At 41.4% G+C, this 6,521-nt stretch overlaps 1 protein-coding gene across 10 annotated transcripts in view; it reads right to left on the bottom strand.

Moving 5' to 3' along the window:
- Positions 1 to 6,149, bottom strand: part of NR1H4 (nuclear receptor subfamily 1 group H member 4) — a 65,844-nt gene extending 59,695 nt beyond the window's left edge. For 3 of the 10 annotated variants that reach the window (XM_081822264.1, XM_081822262.1, XM_081822272.1), the window contains exons 1-3: positions 5,654 to 6,149; positions 4,975 to 5,142; positions 3,549 to 3,602 (exon numbers count right to left, since the gene is read on the bottom strand). The gene's annotated coding sequence lies outside the window, so the exon portion shown is untranslated. Of the gene's footprint in view, positions 1 to 3,548; positions 3,603 to 3,678; positions 4,225 to 4,974; positions 5,143 to 5,653 lie in introns of those variants that run through there. The other 7 variants (XM_081822268.1, XM_081822267.1, XM_081822269.1 and 4 more) reach the window with 5 other exon arrangements.
- Positions 6,150 to 6,521: the final 372 nt, after the last annotated feature.

Genomic DNA, 6,521 nt, shown 5'->3' with positions numbered 1-6,521 from the left:
CGATGGACTCTGAAAAACAAACAGGGTTCTAGAGGGGAGGGGGGTGGGGGGATGGGTTAGCCTGGTGGTGGGTATTGAGGAGGGCACGTTCTGCATGGAGCACTGGGTGTTATGCACAAACAATGAATCATGGAACACTTCATCTAAAACTAATGATGTAATGTATGGGGATTAACATAAGAATAAAAAAAAAAAAAAACTTAAGGAGGTGCCTAGTAGACATTCGCATCTAGGTAAAATGTCTTCTCAGAATGTCAGGGGCGCTATCCCATAGCATTATTCCACAATAACTTGACATGTCCAAAGTAGAAAGAAGTCTATCTCAAAAAATTATGGATGTAGGTTTTCAGGCACAGAGTGAGTCCTAAAAAGGCTCATAATAAATCCAGAAAGTGTTACGCAAATTGCTCTAGTAAGACCAATGCCATCTTGAGCCAAAAGCTGACTTTGCAATTTTTCCCATTATGCAGTGAAATCTATTTCCCCACCCCTTTAATGAGTTGTTATTAATATGACTTGCTTTGACCAACAGACTTGTTCTACTTCTGAGGCTAAGCCTCAAGAGACCTGTAGCTTCTGTTTTCACCCTCTTGGAATAATGTCCTGAGACCATCATGCCATAAAGAGACCAGGAATGAAATACTCCAGGCAAAAGAGACTTAGCCATTCCAAGCATCCCAATCAACGGCAACATCAAGGACCCTGTCTTGGGAGTAAGACCTAGCTGATCCTCCAGTTGAAATCAGCTACATGATTAAGCCCAGGAAAAAGCAGAAGAACCACCTAACCAGCCAACAGAATTATAAGAAATGATAAATCAGAGTGGCTCAGTCAGTTAAGCATCTGCCTTTGGCTCAGGTCATGATCCCAGGGTCCTGGGATCTAGTCTCACATTGGGCTCCTTGCTCAGCAGAGAGCCTGTTTCCTCCTCTCCCTCTGCCTGTCACTCCCCCTGCTTGTGCTCACTCTCTCTCTCTGACAAATAAATAAATAAAATCTTTTAAAAAAAGAAATGATAAGTCATTATCTTTTTAAGCCATTAAGTTTTGGGGGTAGCTTGTTACATAGTATTAGAGAGTTGGTTATCATCCCCCAAATGAACAATATGGCATGTTGGCTATTGTCTCACTAACATCTAAAGAAAGTATTTTCTTTAAATTAATAGGTTTACTCTTTAAAAATGGCACCTCAATGTCAATTTCCAATGTCACTGCCAAGTGAATTCATTTACTCCCTTATTTATTCAGTCAATATACATTTATTGACTCTGTGTCAGGCACCAGATATACAAAGACCAAAAAAATCATGATCCTTCAAGAAGCTCAGTAGAAATGTCCAGCAAGGAAAACCCAATTCAAATAGTCTAGGGGTTATTATGACAGAGGTAAGCACAAGTCCCTTCAGGACCATAAGCAAGGACATTCATTCAACGTTCATTAATTCCCCACTATGTATCAGGCTTTGATCTAGATCTTGGAAATAGAATGATAGATGAGACAGGAAAAAAAAATCACCTCTGTCTTCAGAGGCTTACACTCTAGGGCAAGAGATGGATAATTTGCAAATAAACAAAAAGTAAGAATTCCACTGGTGATAATAAGAAAATAAAGGGGACAAGGGATAGAGTGATGCCACTGGACACTATTTTGGACAGAGTGAACCAGGAAGAGCTCTCTGAAGAGACATTTGAGCTGAGAAGTGGAGGATAAGGAGTAAGCTATGCAAGAGGGAAATAAGACCAAAGGCAGAGTGGTCAGCAAGTGCTAAGCGCCTGGGCGTGGAATACGGGAGGAAGAGCAAAAGCCCAACGAGCTGGCGATGGGTGAGCAAAGGGACAGTATACGAGATGGGGTCTCAGAGAAGACAACTTTCATATGGCCTTGTTGACTGTGGTAAAGAGCTTTGCTTCTATTCTAAGTGGGAATCATTGGTGGGTGTCAAGCATACATGTGACTAGAAAATCTTTCTGAGGATGGAGGGCTGCCTCTTGAATTTAAACTTGAATCGACATTAGACTAGGCGGAGGGCATGCACTGGGATGGCTATAGGAAGGCAAATCGCATGCTGTGTTCTGAGCAGTCATACGTTTTTTTATGCCGTAGCCGGTGGATTCAGTGGGAACCAGTTGGGGAAGGATGACCTATTCAAAAAATAGTGTCCAGAAAATTGACTATTCCTTTGAGGAGAAAAAAATTAAAGATGTTTATCTTGCATCACTCTTGAAAATAAGTCTCAGGCAGATTACAGATTTTAAAAATTATAAAATTATTGGGAGAAAATACAGGAAAACACATTCATGACCTTTGTGAATGAAGGGGTTAAGAAGAATTTCTTAAACAAGAAATAAATAGGAAAAGAATAAATTTGACTATATTAAAATCAAAAAGAAATCAAGACACCAGAAACAGAGCTAAATATATGAAACAAACTGGGAGAAAATGTTTACAACATAAATAGTAGCCAAAAATTTGTACAAACACTACATAAATAACTCCTATAAATAAAAACAGAAAGGATAAACAATCCAGGAAAGAAACTGGCAAAGGATATAAAGAGAAAAATTCACTGAAAGGAAAATAAAAGTGGCCAATAAACATACAAAACATCTGAAGCTAATTAATAATCAGAAAATGTAAATTAATATAACTAGATACCATTTCCACCTATCAGATTATCAAAAGTTTTTTGCATGATATTATGTATTCTCAGAGACTGCTAGTGGGGGCATAGTTTTTCATCTTTCTGGAGTGCCCCTGAGCAGTGTGTATTAAAATAAAATGCAATTCTAACTCTTAAATATCATCCCTGGATAAACCTTGGCACATGTGCACAGGATGTTCACTGCAGCATTGATTCTGTTTAGAGCAGGAAGTAAGTAAAATCTCAAAGTTTTATTAGGATTTTATCTTGAAAAATACAAATTAATCAATATTTTTATTACATTCACACATATTAATTTTAATCACCAGAACTCTGTTGTAATACTTAGACCTAACAAAGAAAAAACGTATTACTTTTTCCGTGCAGTATTTCACTTCACAATCAAGTTGTGTTAGATTAGCATTGTACTGACACAAACTTACAGAAAGGAGAGAGAGAGTAAGAATAGCAGACACTGCTTTATTATCAAAATTGGAAAGCGGCAAACTGAGGGAAAACATAACTCCCTGTGGAAGGCACAGGGGCTAGGGAATTACAGAGTGGGGTGAGAGAAGAGCAAGGTAGGTGGATATTTTTATATAAGGACAACTTCTGCTTCCCCATGCAGCTAGGTAACTAAGGACATGTGTATAGTGATACCTTGTAGACACAACTCCACTGGCAGTAAATACTACCTCAGTAAGAAATACCTGGGAAGGGGCACCTGGGTGGCTCAGTCGGTTAAGCATCTGCCTTCAGCTCGGGTCCTGATCCCAGAGTCCTGGGATCCAGCCCCGCATCGGGCTCCCTGCTCAGCGGGGAGCCTGCTTCTTCCTCTCCCTCTGCTCCCCCTGCTTGTGTTCTCTCTCTATCAAATAAATAAATAGAATCTTAAAAAAAAAAAATACCTGGGAAGAAGAAAATTGTTCCTATTTCTCTTAGCCCCTTCACGATCTCTGTTGCTAGGATGAAAGAGGAAAATGAGACTTTTAGCAAAACGAAAGGGGAAATTCTCCCTATTAAGAAAAGAACACATACCTTCATGCTTTCCTTCATCCACCCACCTAAGGACAATGCGAGCCTTTTCAAATCTGTCACATGGTGATGTGTATTCTCCTGGCTTTCATAATCTGTAGACTCTGTGAACCACAACAATGCTGAGCTCTTCTCAGACTCCCAGACTAATCTCTGGGTTAAAGCAAATAGTGTTGAAAGTTTCCACTTCCCCCTGCTCATGGTGCAGTCACTAGAAAACACCCTACAAGGCTTTAGGACTCTTCACAACTGTGCTAGGGCTTAACACATCATCCCTGGCAACTGAAATGTTTGCAGGCTGCTCTGCCTGCTCTCCCATTAGTCCAGATTTCAAGTTTTCCCAGCTTCCAACAATGTCGGGGTAGCAAGGAAAGGACTTTGGAGTCAGAAAGACCTGCCCTCATGTTCAGTACCTGCTACTTCCTGACTGTGTGATCATGGACCAGATTATTTGTCCTCTTTGAGGGGGCGCCTGGCTGGCTCAGTAGGTAGAACATGCAACTTTTGATCTCAGGTTTGTGAGTCCTAGCCCCATATTGGGAGTAGAGTTTACTAAAAAAATAAAAATAAGTTGTCCTCTTTGAGCCTCTGTTTCCTCATCTATAAAATGAATATAAGAAAAACTCCCAAGCAGGCTTACTGTGAGAAGGAAACAGGCAGTTTATGTAAAGCCTGTGACTTGTTAGTAGGCGCTCAAAGTCAGCAAAATCCAGGACACACTCACGGACACACACATTTCTTTCCTTACAAAGTACTCAGGGCCTAACAACTATTGGGTGTTCCATCACAATCTGGCCAGATTTGGGAAGTGTGGAAGGCGTGGGAAGACCTGAGTATATTCCTTTCCTTCTTGGACTCTGGAGAGAGGGCAGAGGAGCCTGGAGAAAAACACAGCTGCAGACACTGAGGAAGGGTCTCAGGACAAGAGTGTGTCGTCCCTGGCTGGTACTTATCAGCTACCTCCAGTTGCATCAGCCACATTGCAACATGCTCAGCAAAACAGAAAAGTCCACGGTGCAAATGGCACAGTCCATCATTTGGAGGAGGGGTGACTCAAAGATGAAAGTGCTTATCATTTCATAAAATCACAGCTAGAAACCCAGTGATGGCTCCCTCAACATCTTTCTCTACTTCTCTTGTCGATACTCTGAGGTCCCTTTATCTAAGGCAGTCCCAGTGGCAACATCAGATTTCTTTAAAACTCAGGTGAGTTTCCCAGAGAAAGAATCCAAAGTGAGTCATGTGTATCCCCCCACCTTCTAAATAAAAATTCAGTTAAGAGAAACGATCCAGGCTCACCTTATAGTTAGTTGCCTAATTCACTATGGCAGTAAGCAGACAAGGTGATGCCTTATCTGTGATTCAGACTGTGGACAACTTTAATATCAAAGTTCTTCCTAACATTTTCCATCTTTTTTTAGTATTTCCATCCGATATTAATATGATAAGTGGAAAGCAAGTTTACAACTGAAATCAAAAGAGAAAGCTTTTTAAACCTACTCTTCTCCTAGGAAAAACTTTTATTTCAGTTACGCATGGCTTAAACATTGTCCTGTCCCTAGGTCCCAAGTCATTTGAGATTAGCAATATTCCCAAACTCACAGCAAGATCTGATAAATCACCAAAATAGAGCATACCTTTCAGGCCAAATTGTCTATGGAATCAGAACAGAGACATTTCTAAAATTCACTGTCTCTGGTGGTTCTCTTGGGTGACCACAATGTTTAAAAGATATTCCTAAATAATTTGTCAATAAGGTAAGCATCTGTTAGACCCATGAACTCCTGCTTCCTCTTGTTTGTTTTTAGAATTTTTCCTTTTCTTTCCCTTCTTGTTTTTAGGATTTTACATCAGACTCTACTAACTTACAATTCATTCACTGACCAAACTTCCTGATGTTAAAGAGAAATTTTAAATGACAACTTCCCCTCCATTGCCTTCAGATAGACACCCGGTCCCAAAGGAATTAGGTACTCACTTGGATTATCTCAGGTTGGAGATGAACTTTCAAGGCCCTGGGAGGATTCTGAGTCCAGTCTTCTTCTCCAAATCGCGGCAATTTTGCTACAAATGCTCAGAACCTGGGTTTGCATTGGGGTGAGTCCCGGAGACAGTGGGGTGAGGAGGAGGAGGAGGAAGAGGAGGGAGTTCTAGTAAAAGCCGTGGATGATCACAGTCGGCCTTCCGGCTCAGCAGCAACATCTCTTCCTTGGCTCTGTGCCTCATGAACACAGATTAGTCATTAACAATCCTTTCCCTGATAAATGATATAAACATAGAAAGGAACCTTGGGAGGGCCTTAATATTCCCAGGACAAACTCCCAGAGCCCCAGAGTAGGGAATGGGACCTGGCTGAGGAGCCCTGAAGCTAGCCTTTTAAAACACTTCTCCTCAGGCTCCTTGGTAGGGTTCTGAGTCCCCAGGTTTCCACAGGCATGGTCTGAAAATGAACTGTCCTCCCCCTTCCCCCCAATTTCTTTCAATAGCTCCACCACCTCCCAGGGACTGAAGTTAGCAACTGAGCTTTCTTGACCCTTCCCTCTCCTGGGCCTCCTATAGCAAGTAGTAACAGATCCATGTGGATTCTATCTTTGGAATGTCTCTTATTTCCAACCCACCCTGTTCCTCTGCTAATTTGGGCCTACCACAGCCTCCTTTCTGAAGAACAGCATTGGCTTCATATCTCTTTTCTCTTTCCTTTTTTTTTTTTTCTCTTTTCCAAGTTGCACAGCGGTATAAAGCGTGGGGGCTCTGGTCAGATGCCTACTTATTTGTCACAACCCTGAGCAAGACACATAGCCTCTCTGAGTCTTAGTTGCCTCCCCCGTAAGGTGGAGATACAGTAT

Source organism: Leptonychotes weddellii, chromosome 5 (genome assembly GCF_054177405.1).
Source record: "Leptonychotes weddellii isolate Sample4059 chromosome 5, ASM5417740v2, whole genome shotgun sequence".
NCBI lineage: Eukaryota > Metazoa > Chordata > Mammalia > Carnivora > Phocidae > Leptonychotes > Leptonychotes weddellii.
Note: the sequence above shows the minus strand (reverse complement) of the source record. Positions and strands in the feature narration are given on the sequence as shown.